Source organism: Dasypus novemcinctus, chromosome 11, assembly GCF_030445035.2.
Source record: "Dasypus novemcinctus isolate mDasNov1 chromosome 11, mDasNov1.1.hap2, whole genome shotgun sequence".
Classification (NCBI taxonomy): Eukaryota; Metazoa; Chordata; class Mammalia; order Cingulata; family Dasypodidae; genus Dasypus; species Dasypus novemcinctus.
In genome coordinates this window covers 82,305,225-82,318,510 of record NC_080683.1, presented here as the reverse complement: position 1 = coordinate 82,318,510, position 13,286 = coordinate 82,305,225, and the positions used below count along the sequence as shown (strand labels likewise).

At 37.3% G+C, this 13,286-nt stretch overlaps 1 protein-coding gene across 1 annotated transcript in view; it reads right to left on the bottom strand.

Annotated features, from left to right (window-relative positions):
* The window catches only part of CRYBG1 (crystallin beta-gamma domain containing 1), a 228,517-nt gene that overhangs the window by 69,038 nt on the left and 146,193 nt on the right, over window positions 1–13,286 (bottom strand). The gene's annotated exons all lie outside the window — the stretch shown is intronic.

The window sequence follows — 13,286 nt, the reverse complement described above, 5'->3', positions numbered from 1 at the left end:
ACTTCCTGTTGTAAGTAAGAATTGTCTTTAGGTTATTTTTTTTACAGAGACATAGTGAAACCTAATTGCTTAAAGCCTCTGAGACTTGATTATGTCAGGAGGGAGTATAAGATTGGAGAATGTTTGAATTGTAGAATGGTTCCGTCATTCATTCCACTAATAATTTCTGAAATTCTACTTTATGCCAGAATTTTCTCTTTACCTTTAATGATTTTCCAAAGAGTCTAAATAATTTTCCTAAGACACAAGTCACACGTTCTAAAAGTTAGCTAAGTTATTTTTCCCATCTGAAATTATAATGTATCCTTAGAAAAATTAGATTTTGTTCACTAAATATGATTTATATATACCACATTTATGAATGTACCAATTACGTAGAGTAAGTTACATGGGTATGGTGTGTTTCTTCACAGACCATGCAATACGGTGATAGATGTGATACTCAACAGATGATTGCTTATCACAGAGCTCTGTCTTTAGACTTCAGGTAACTCTATAGACAGTGTGTGTATGAGGTATTTTGTGTCAGTCAGGCCTCCCCAGCAGCTACCCTTCTCCAGTCTCCAGGGTCCAATACCTCCTTCCTTCTCCCACCCTTTCAGGCCTAGCCTAGGAAAGGCTCTCAACTTTGCTAGTCCAGAACTATTTCTTATCCTTTGCCTGTGGTAGAACTAAGTTTTGTGGAGCCTGAAGTATATATAATTTAGGAAGCTTCGTTTAAGAAAAAAGACAAAATTTTATACTACAGACTTAGGTACTGGACTTGAGAGGCTATGAGGGACCCTGACACTTAAGCTTCTTTCACCTCCCTTGGTTTCCTGAAAACCTTGCCTAACTTTGTAAATAGTCCTTCATCACTTTCCTCGACTATCCTATTTGAGTGTTCTACCTATTTCCTGGGATCCTGACTAGTAGTTACTTGGTGTGTAATTATGGGTAATAAATAATAAAATGTTTCTCTCTACATAAATTTTATAGAGAGCCCCTAATATTTTTCTTTTTCTCACAAAGATAACTGCATCATTCTAAATTAATTTACTTTACAATGGAGATATATAATCCTAATTTGGTGAATGCTTTTTCTAAAGCATAATAAACTAAAAGGAAACATAGGCATTTGAAAGTTATGCTAAACTATTTCTTACTTTACCTTCTGGATTGTGTACATATTCTTATTAGTGTAATCAAATAACAGACTAGTTTGTTCCTAATTGAACTAAAGGAGTTTAGCTAAACCAGAAAATAGAAATGTGTTCATTATGAAGTATTCAAATTAGTTCTAGTTCCTTTTTTCTTGCCTCAGAACCAAAAAAGCATATTCTTTAACCATGTGATTTAAAAAGAAAAATTTGCACAATAACTTCAGGTCTAAGATCAAGAATAATTACTGCACAGGTCAAAACAACATTAATAAGCATTGGCCACAGCAATGCTTTGTTAGATTTGCAAACAAATCAAAAAAGCAATGTCTGAAAAATCAATCTATTTTTATTTGATATCAAGTGTATAAAATATAACAGATTTATTTTAAAATAAAATTATTAAAATAATACATACAATGTTAAAAGTTGGTGGATCTTGTTATCTAGGGAAGGGGATATGTTGGCGTTCTCTATATGGGTTTTGTGTTATTTTTGCAACTGCCCTGTAAGTTTTAAGTTATTTCAAATATAAAAAGTTAAAAAAAAAAAAGAAATAAAATTACATAATAAAAGACTACAAAAGGGGGAGATTAATTATTGTAAAACACTAAAAAAACAATAGTCTCAAAATGTAAGTTACTAAAAACACCAAGGACTCATTTTCAATTACGTCATCCATAGATAAATGATGTGGTAAGGGAGATAAGGAACTCATTAGGGGGAAGAGGATGAAGCAGCCCCATAACATCATACCTGATTTCCCACCAGGTACAGAAAAGAGGAAGTATGAGGTGCTATAAGATGATTGAGACCAGGAAGGGAGAAGAAAGAGAGATGGCAGTTGTACAAAGAGAGGGAGAAGACTTCAGCTGCCCCTGAGACTTCTAGTGGCCTTGAGATCCCATAACGTAAGGTCAGTTTTACCATAATTAAAAGTACATCAGAAAATAGTGGATTTATTTCTAGAAAATGGGACATTCTCTATCTTTCCAACTAATATCCACTGCCTAAAGTTTCTTGGTTTCCTGTAATTTCTAGTAAAATTGACTTCCTAGCAATACTTTTCTAATTAAGAAGTAGAATGCATGCTTTCATGAAAGAAAACTCAGGAATATTACTAAATTAGGACATCAAATTATTTATCCTGTCAAAAATTCCTCATCTCTCATATAGGGTATGGCAAAATTCACCTGGAATGATATATGTAAACATGCTTTGAAAAGTACCAAGTGCTCTGCTACCATGATGGCTGGCATAATTAGTAGTCTGATTGTTTGCTGACATTTCACAGCCCAGGTTAAAATCATAGAAGCTAAGTAAATAACTAATAAGATTAATTTATGATTATGAGTTGGTGAGATGGAGATGAAAATAACAGCTGTATCAGATGCAGTTTATAAAAGAACTGATATGGGAAGCAGAGTTGGCCCAGTGGATAGGGCATCTGTCTACCACATGGGAGGTCCACGGTTCAAACCATGCCCCCTTGATCCGTGTGGAGCTGGCCCACGCTCAGTGCTGATGCGCGCAAGGAGTGCCCTGCCACGCAGGACTGCCCCCCACGTAGGGGAGCCCCACCCACAAGGAGTGCGCCCTGTAAGGAGAGTCGCCCAGCATGAAAGAAAGTGCAGCCTGCCCAGGAATGGTGCAGCACACACGGAGAGCTGACGCAGCAAGATGATGCAACAAAAAGAAACACAGATTCCCATGCCGCTGACAACAACAGAAGCGGACAAAAAGAAGAACACGGAGCAAATGGACACAGAGAACAGACAACTGGGGTGGGGGGGGAGGGGTAAGGGGGAGAAATAAATAAAATAAATCTTTAAAAAAAATAAAAAATAAAAGAGCTGATATGTCTGCAGAGCCTGGCATATCACTGCTTATGAGCACTCATCTTCAATGTTTCATGACTAGAATAAAGAAGACAAACAAGAAGTCTACCCATTTTCTAAACTTCATTTTTTTCCCAGATCACAATGCATAGATGATATGCAAATAAGTAAAGGTCTTTCAACTACCCTATGGTAATAGCAGCTTCACTTTCTTTAACCTTCTCCTCCTGCATTTCTCTTCATAGCATTTATCACTACCTGAAATTTGTGGTACATTTATGCATATATTTCTTTATAGAATGTAAACTTTATGAAGATAAGAACACAGTTTTGGTCATCACCGTGTCTCCAGCTCCTCCTCAGTGCTTGGCACCAATGGGTGCTTGATAAATATTTATCAGATGACCACATCAACCATGTTTCCCAGAAATCCCTTACCCTCACCTATCAACAAGCAAGAGACAGATGACCAAATGACAGTAGGTAATGGAACGGCCCATGGTTTGGAGACAATGATTTATCCCTGAAGCCCCCAGTGAACAATTTTCAGGCAGGAACAATGCCCTGGTTCTCTGACCTTAGTTTCCTTCTCAAATGATTTTCCTCCCAGCTTCTAAAATACTTGTTATCTGTATTGCTGTGAGGATCAAATGAGACATTTATAAAACACAGAGCACTATTTCTGTGAAGGAGAAAGGGAATGGAAAAGGACACCTTAAAAATAGTAAAATAAATACATATTCATATTTAAGAGTCAGAATATAATGACATTCAGTAAAGAAAATATAAATTGTCCTTAATGTTTCCAATGCAAATATTCACTACTACTATTTTTCTTCCTGGCTTTTTAAATGTCATTATACCATTTTGTAAACACAGTTTGGTATATTGTTCTTTCACTGAACAGTATAGATCATGGATATCTTTCAATGACAATAAATATATTTTAACAATACTTTTAATGGTTGCATTGAATTCCATCAAAGTCCCTCCTAGAAAAATTGTGTCAATTTATTCTCTTAGCAACACGTATGAAAGGGCATGTTTGCTGCACCTTCATCAATTCTGAATATCACATTTTTTTTTTGTTTATTTGATGGGTTAAAATGCCTATCTCAGTATTCTTTTATATTTCATTTCTTCCAGCAATTGAGTTTGAAAATGAAATTTTAAAAATGATGTCATTCACCAGGGAATAATACAAATATATAAAATACCAAATTAAAATAACAACTTTTTTGGAGAATAAATGAAAAAAGACAAATAAATGGAAAGAAATAACATGTTCATGGATTGTAAGGTACAATATTATAAAGACTGCTATTCCCCCAATTGTTCTACATATTCAATGTAATTTTTTTAAAAACTTGGATTTTCAAAAACTTATATATAGAAATGCAGAAGCCAAGAATAGCCAAAACATTCTTTAAAAAGAACAAATTGCTCTACCAGATATCAAGTCTTTTATAACGCTAAAATAAATACAACATGATATTATTGGCATAGAGATGGAATAACAATTGAAACAGAATAGGGAGAAAAGAAAAATGTACATACATGGACAATTTTTTTTTTTGGCAAGATGGTACTATAGAGAAATAGAAAATAAATGATTATGAAACTTAGGTATGCATATGGAAAAAATTTTAATTGGAACTCTATTATACATCATCCACAAGGAAAAATCAACACCATGTAGATTATGGACCAAAATTTGAAAGGGAAAATTGTAAAGCCTTTAGAAGAGAATATAGGAGAATATGGTAGACTATCTTCATGACCTTTTAGTAGGGAAGATTTACTTAAAGCACATGAAACACTATCTATGCAGGAAAGAATTAATAATTTAACTGTATTAAAATTAAGAACTTTTGTTCATTATAAGGCAGCATAAAGTAAGCTGAAACATAAGTCAGAAAATGGGAGAAGATATTTAAAAGCCATATAACTAATTAAGAGCTCATATCAAGACTCCATAAATAACTTTTACTAATCAAGAAGAAAAATTACAAAATGCTGAATAAGCATTTCAAAAAGAATATACTACTGGTCAAGAAACATATGGAAAGGTACTCAGTCTAATTAGTAATCAAGGGAATGTAAAGGAAAGCCACAAGAAGATACCTTTACATGCCCACAAAATTAGAAAAAAAAATTAAAAGAGTGATAATTAAAAATATTAAAGAGGATGTGGAGCAACAGGAATTTAATACACTGGTGATCAGAGTGTCAATTGGTACTGCTATTTTGGAAACAGTTTGGCACTATCTAATAAAATGTAAAGTATGCATATCCTATGGGCAAGTGATTCTACTTGTCAGTATAGTTCTTAGAATAGTATTTCTCAAACTTTTTGGTTTCAGAACCCCTTTAAAGTCTTAAAAATTAAGAACCGCAAGAGTTTTTGTTTATGAAGGTTATCTCTATCAACATTTATCAGGCTAGAAATGAAAACTGAGAAATTTTTAACATTCAACAATACACAGAACACATTCTCTTAGCCAAGAGGGCAATGATGTTGTGACATATCACAGTGACCCTTAGGTCTCCACCATACCCCCGTGAGAAAATTAGAGTGGTAAAGGCAAATAACATCTTAGCATGATTATGAGAATAGTTTTGAAACAGAGATCATCCCATAAGATCTCAGGAACCTCCAAGGGTCCTGAGACCTCTTTTTGAGAACTGCTGCGCTAGAGAAGCATGCACATTGTTCTAGGACATATGTACAAGAATGTTCTTCGAAGCATTACTGGCAAAAGCCACAAACAAGAACCAGACCCGATCTCATCAAAAGTAGGATGAATAAATTAATTGTGGTACATTCATCAAATAGAATACAACAATAGAAATGAGTGACTCCATCCACACACAATCCATGGATGAATTTCACAAACATGATATTAATGGAAAGAATCCAAATACACATGAGAAGAACATAGAGTATAATTCCATTGATATGAAATTCAAGAACAGGAAAACTAAGTTCTCTTGTCTTGGATATAGTCATAGGTGATAAAAATATAAAGAAAAGCAGAGATGTGATTATCATAGCAGTTAAGGTGGTAGTTACCTCTCGTGGTGCTCATACTGTCCTTTTTAAAAATTTTGATGTTTTGTTCATCATGGATTTTTTGCATTAATTTCAAGTTTTTAAAATAGCGCATTAAAATATTTACCTTGATTACTGAGGTTTTGGTGCCCCTTTAAATTTTGCACCTGAGGCAGGCACCTCACTCACCCCATCCTAGTACTGGCTCTGGTGGTGAGGGAGGGGGATACAACCTACAGGAGACTTACGAGGTGGCAGCAACATCCTATTTCATGATCTGTGTCCAGCAACCAGGTACTTGCTTTATCACTATTGACTATACTCTACCTTTATATTTTCTACCTTTCTGATGTTTGTTATATTTTACAATAGCTGAGAAGCATTGTATTTCTTTTAATGGCATTGAATATGTTTTAAATATTTATTGGCCTTTTATTTTCTCTTTTGTGATTTACCTCAGATAACATTTCTTAAGAACCTATGAAGTGCCAGGTACCTCATAAGTCTTGTGAAGTAGTCATGGTCATCCTCATCACCCTCATTTTACTTAAGAGAAAACTGAGGTGGGAAAAGCATTGGGGAGCGGATGTGGCTTAAGCGGTTGAAGCACCCGCTTCCCACATGGGAGGTCCCAGGTTCGGTCCCCCAATGCCTCCTAAACAAAAATAACAAACAAAAACACGCTGGCTTCCAACATAGGAGGTCCCAGGTTCATTCCCTGGCCTCAGTACTTCAAAAAAACAAAAATACAAACCAAAAAAAAAAAACCCAGTGGTTTGCCTGAGATAACGCAGTTGGTGGGATCAGAAGATGAATAGTAAATAGCGATGCTCATGCTTGTTCTGCCGCTTTTATTCGCATTTGACTACATTGACCAGTCAACACATCTCTCTCTCTCTCCCTCCCTCTCTCCCTCTTTGCCTCTCTCTCTCTCACACACACACACATTCACACATTTAAGGTCACCACAGACACAGAAAGAGCTGAGAAGCAAAGTCTGCTGGCAAGGAGGTGGAGAAGGGGAGCAAGTGTGAGGAATAACTCTAAGGACCAAGGAGTAGGGGCTGTTTGGGGCAGCTTTAGGGAAACTAGAAAGTCACAATTCCACTTGTTGGGGCCTATAGAATTATCCTCAAGGTTTTTCATTCGTATCTTACATATTTTCCCACTACTCTCTGGATCTTTTTGGGCTTCCACTTACTTCCTTACACTTCTCAGAAAGATCCACTTGACTTCTCCTGTGGTAGAATTTTGTCTTTTCTCCCTCTATTAGACTCTGCCTTGGGGAATGGGCCTGTGTGTGTGCTGGGGAGACTGTGAGAAATTTGCTGCTACTTGGGTTTGGAAGAGTAAAACATGCCATCACTTCCCACCACTCTGTTCCTGGCAGGCAGCATGACTTGGCTGCCTTCTCTTTGCCTCAGCTTGCACGGTTGGATTGTATTTTGCAAACACTGCTCCTGTACGGGCTTGAGGCAGACAAGCCTGTGCACCCAGGTTGAGTACCACCCTTGTCCTGGCTACTCCTGGAGACACGGGCAGCTGGTCACTGCCCATTTCAGTATTTTGAATTAAAATTAAAATGTCATCTCACTAGCCACTACATTATTAGTACCTGCTGTGCCTGCCATGGACCTTTATTTCCTGTCACAGAGAAACTCAAGGGAGAGATAATCTTAGAATTTATCAGCTGACCAGCATATCTACACCACCTCCAACAGTTTCCATCTCCACTCCATCTCCACCCCATCCCTCGGTATGTACCAAAGCACACAGGCTATAGTTAAATTAATCTGATTGTCAATTTTTCTTTAGGCCCTAATAAGATGGTTGACAAAAATAAAACTAAAAAATTTCACTAACTAAAATAAAATGTTTTTAGAAGGTTCATAGTCATGAAGATTTTAACCCTGAACGTTGAATTTTTTTTTAATTTGACAAGTATTTTAAAAAGGCATTTTCTTGTAAAAAAAGACTATTATGTCAGTGTTAAGATCTCTAGGAGGAGATTAAGAGCCCATACTTTAGGGTAAAGACTACTTGTCAGTATAATTATTAAGCCATAGTATCTAAATGATCAATCAATAGAGGCAAGTATTAAGTATTAACAAAGAAAATGAGGGGAATGTTGCCCAGCACTTATGTGCAGCTTTGTATTTATGCCTCTATGACCAAAGTAGTGAAGCAAAATTTAATAAACCTTATATAAATTTCTTTTCCCTGAAAGTTAACAAGATTGCTTTTTTTCCTCATAATTTATATCACTCCACAGCGCTTCTTGAATGATAGGTTTGTAAAGAAGCCGAGTCTCTCCCGTAAATTTCTATGTCCTAATAAAATCTTGTTTGAGGAAATTATTGTGCAACATATAATAACTTGTTATGGGGACGGGCAGGAGAGAGCAGCAGGCAACCAACGCCCACTGGTGAACGCATGTGAAAGATAACCTACATTTTGAAAGACAGTGAAATAGATTTCTACTGTCTCCTACCATAAAAAATAAAAATCAATCTGTATTCTCAAAACAATGTTGCCGCGCAAGTGGCTGGATATCAATTTGCCTTTGACATTTCAAAAAGGGGTGGGGAGAAAAGGTTTTTTTAATCTCAGGGAAATAAAAAGGATTAACTAAGGTTTTTAAAGCATGCTCAGCAACAGGTCTATAAAACAGATATTTGTATGATGGTTGATGGAACTAACTCAAATAGATATAACAGGAATAGCTTGTTAATGATTATCTGCATGCAAGAATTTAAAGAGACTGGACAAGAGCAGACTAGAAGCAAGGCAACAGCTCATATAACCAAGCATTTTCATTTCTACTGCAAGTCAAAATATTCATCCTTCCACTATATTCCTTTCACTCAAAAGTGCTTAAGATTTTAAGCCCAAAGAATTTGCCAGATCTAGATAACACATACATTGTGACGTTAATTGATGTCATTAATAACAATACTACATCAATTCAAAACAAAGCCTTAGCCACCGAAGAAATAGCAAAACTTGACTTAGTTTCTTACCATGATGTTGTTCCTTTTTTTTTTGTTTTCTATAGAAACACGGAGTGAAGGTGGAAAGTAAAATGTAGCTGTGTGTGCATTACCAATATCAGTCTCCTTACTTCTCAAAATAGACTGTCCTGTCCTCCTCCTTCCAGCCTTCTCTCTTAACTCTCACCAGCTCACTTTCCGGGTACTGTTCTCTCCCAGAGTCAGAGCTGAATGACAGATACTGACTGTTTATGTGAAAAGGGTATTTAATAAGGGTGTGCTTGATTTAAGAGTTGAAAGGGTTAAAGAGGTGTGCCCATTTTTGGGTGTGACACTAAACCAAAATTGCTGAAAAGACAACAGAGGGAGTGGAGTAGGTATTTTGGGAAAAGTTGTCTTGCATGCATTAAATTATATGAAAACTTGATTACAAGTAGATAGGAAGTAGGTAGAGCAAGAAGGATATTATTTTTTAATGTAATTTTTTAAATTAATGTCTTTTTTAAAAAAAGATAAATAGATCACATAAAATGTTACATTAAAAAGACATAAGAGGGAAGAGGACTTGGCCCAATGGATAGGGCATCCATCTACCATATGGGAGGTCCACGGTTCAAACCCCGGGCCTCCTTGACCCATGTGGAGCTGGCCCACGTACAGTGCTGATGCGCACAAGGGGTGCCCTGCCCCCCATGTAGGAGAGCCCCATGCACAAGGAGTGCCCCCCATATGGAGAGCCACCCAGCACGAAAGAAAAGTGCAGCCTGCCCAGGAATGGCCCCGCATACACGGAGAGCTGACGCAGGAAGATGACGCAACAAAAAGAGACACAGATTCCTGTGCCGCTGACAACAACAAAAGCGGACAAAGAGGAATACGCAGCAAACGGACACAGAGAACAGACAACTCGGGGGGGGGGGGGTAAGGGGAGAGAAATAAATAAAATAAATCTTGAAAAAAAAAAAGACATAAGAGGTTCCCATATACTCCCTTCCCCCTCTACCCCCCCTACCCCCCCTCCCCAATTCCTCCCACATCAACATTCCCTTTCATCAGTAAGGCACATTCATTGCATTTGTGAATACACCCTGGAGCACTGCCACACTGCATGGACCATCCTTTACATTGTAGTTCACATTCTCCTCCAGTCCATTCAGTGGGTTATGGCAGGGTATATCCTGCATCTGTTCCTGCAATATCATTCAGGAAAACCCCAAATCTCAAAAATGCCCCATATCACACCTCTTCCTTCCTCTACCTGCCCTCAGCAACTCCCATGGCCACCATCTCCACATCACTGATACAATTACTTCCATTGCTAGAGACACAACACTTCTATAGTAGAATTCCAGCAAGTTCACACCAATCCATATTATATTCCTCCATCCTGTGGACCCTGGGAGGGTAAAGTCCACTTCACCTCTAAATCAAGGCGGGTGGGGGGGGGGGGGAGGCTTAGATCCCACATGGCTAATAGATGTGATTTTCCTGCTCACAGTTATAGACACTCTCTGTTCTCTGGTGTGTTGGTTGAGCATTCTTACCTCCCTGTCAGCTGACTTGGGTAAGTCCAATGAAACAGAGAGTAGATGTTGCAACTCTGCTGAAGCTCAGGGCACAGCTGGCACATGAGCAGTCCAGAGATTCATAATTTTTTTTTATTAGATAAGTTGCAGGTTTACAGAAAAATCATGAAAATAATAAGAGTTCCCATATACCCTTTCTATTAACACCTTGCGTTCATGTGGTACCTTCGTTAAACTGATGACAGAATATTATTTTAATTGTACTATTTACTATAGTTCATAGTTATATTAGGATACATTGTTTGTGTTGCACAGTCCAATAGCTGTTTGGTTTTTTAAATCTTTTATTCTAATAACATATATACAACTTAAAAATTCCCCCTTTTAATCATGTTCAAATATTCAGTCCTGTTGATTACATTCCCAATGTAGTACCACTATTACCACCATCCATTACCAAAAGTTTTAGAAAGGACTTTCTCTGATGAACAAGGTCAATTTTCTTTAAGCCTGAGTTCTTGTTTTGTTTTGTTTTAATTCCAGCTTTTACCTACTTATGCTTTTTACAAAAGGTATAAAGTATATCCCACAAGTCCCATCCCATGAAATATTACAAAAACATGCATAAGCATGAAACTGAATAATAGAAAACGCCAACAGTAACATCCATTCACCTCATTAAAACCCAAATAAGGGAAGCAGATGTGGCTCAAAGCCACTTGGGCGCCCACCTGCCACATGGGAGGTCCCAGGTTTGGTCCAGTGCCTTTTAAAAGAAGAGGAGCTAGACACTGCCTCCTGCCACAACAAGCAGATGCCACAAACCAGCAAATGCCACAGCCCATGAGGAGCAGATGTGGCTCAGGCCATTGGGCTCTTGCCTCTCATGGGAGGTCCCAGGTTTGGTTCCTGGTACTTCTTGAGAAGGCCAGCAAACAATGAGCAAACCATCTGGGGGAAGGGAGGGATAAATAAAAAGTAAAAAAAAGGTAAACTAAAATAAATCTTTAAAAAAAAACAACTAAATAACCATCACCTAGATTCATCAATACATACAACTCAATAATTAGAAATTACCAGAACATTTATTCCAGTGATTTCTAGTTTGGATATGTCTTACCAGAACTTTTCAGTATTTAGTAGCAAATTCCATTCTTCAATGAAAGGGTCACCCATTTTAGATACCTTAATTCGTTGTCTTTATTTTTAGATGATGTAAATCAGAAAAAAACTTCTATTTTTCATCACCACCAGTATTATAAACATTTATTAAGTACCTACTGACTCATATCAATGTGCAAGGACATATTGATGACGAGTATGTGTGTAAGATGCTATTATTAAGTAAAGTTTTAAGAAGTAGATATCTATACCTAACGAAAAAAATTACAAACATCTCTGAGCTTGGCAAAAATAAATTCACTTTCTCCTGGTCTAAACTCATGTGTAATTTTCTATGTACTCATCTATGAGAAAAGACAAAATTTGAACAGATAGAGTAAAACTTTCCTAAAAGTAAAAAAATAGATTATCATCTTAAATATATTGATTATTTTTTTAAAAAATAGAGCTTCACAAAAAGACTCAATGGTCAGTTGCCACCCATAACTATTTACAGAATGTCACACACATAGGTTAAAGAGGAAGGAGAGAGGACAGATATGTGAAGACAGTATAATACAATATTGTTATTGAGAGGTCTGCATAGGATTCAGTGGGTGTATGATAATAGCTACCACTTATGAAAGGCCTGGGTAGGAAAAAGCAGGGCTTTACTGAAGGAGTATATTTTACATATTAATACATATGCACATCCTAGCTGTAGGCTTTCTTTCTTTCCTTCTTGTTTGCTCTCCTCTCTTCACCTTCCTTTCTTCCAAACAAATATGACTGGTGGCAGATAAAAACCTTATGATTGAATATTAATAAATTTGTAGCATAATCTGATGATATAATCTGAAAATAAGAATTCTTCTACTGACCCAACCTGGACAGAAAAACTAATGTAAAACCATTAATTACTATCTTCTATTGAGTATCTACCATGTACTCAATATATGAGGGACAGTGAATATAAGGCTTATTTTTACTTCTAGAAGCCTGTAGACTTGTCTATAAAACAACTGCCAGTGTGCAGACAGACATATAATTAACGACTACTAAAGTGTGCAATAAATACATTTGTAATGTTTTAAGAGTTCCAAGAAGAGGATATCAGTGAGGGTGTATACCCAGAAGGCCACAGGAAGGACGTAGGACTAGCCTTGAAGGATAGATTTGATGTGGCAAGGGTGAAGGAAAGGCATCCAGATGAAGAGAACAGCCTACTAAGAGGTAAGGAGGTGACAACGGGCACAGGGCATGTCGACGGTCAGTGGACTAAGTAGGTGGAAGGTTGAATAAGTTTGGGGACGGCTTTGAAAGGCAAGCCAAGAAGCCTAGCTGTGATGGCATGGGAAATAGGAAATCTGTACAGGTTTCTGAGCAGGGAGGTGACATGATCCAAAGCAGTATCAGAGGAAGGCGAGCATGTGAGCCCTTGGTCCTCCCAACTGGACAGGGACCTGGAGTTAGCAATTCAGATGCCAGGGGCTAAGGGGCTGAAATCACTGACTGTGGAAATGTAGAGAAAAAAAGATTCAGGGGTGACCAGGAGTAAGGCTTAATGCGTAAGAGCTTCTGTTTGGGGTGATGGTAAAGTGTTGGTAATGGATGGTAGTGATGGCAGCACAACGCTCCTT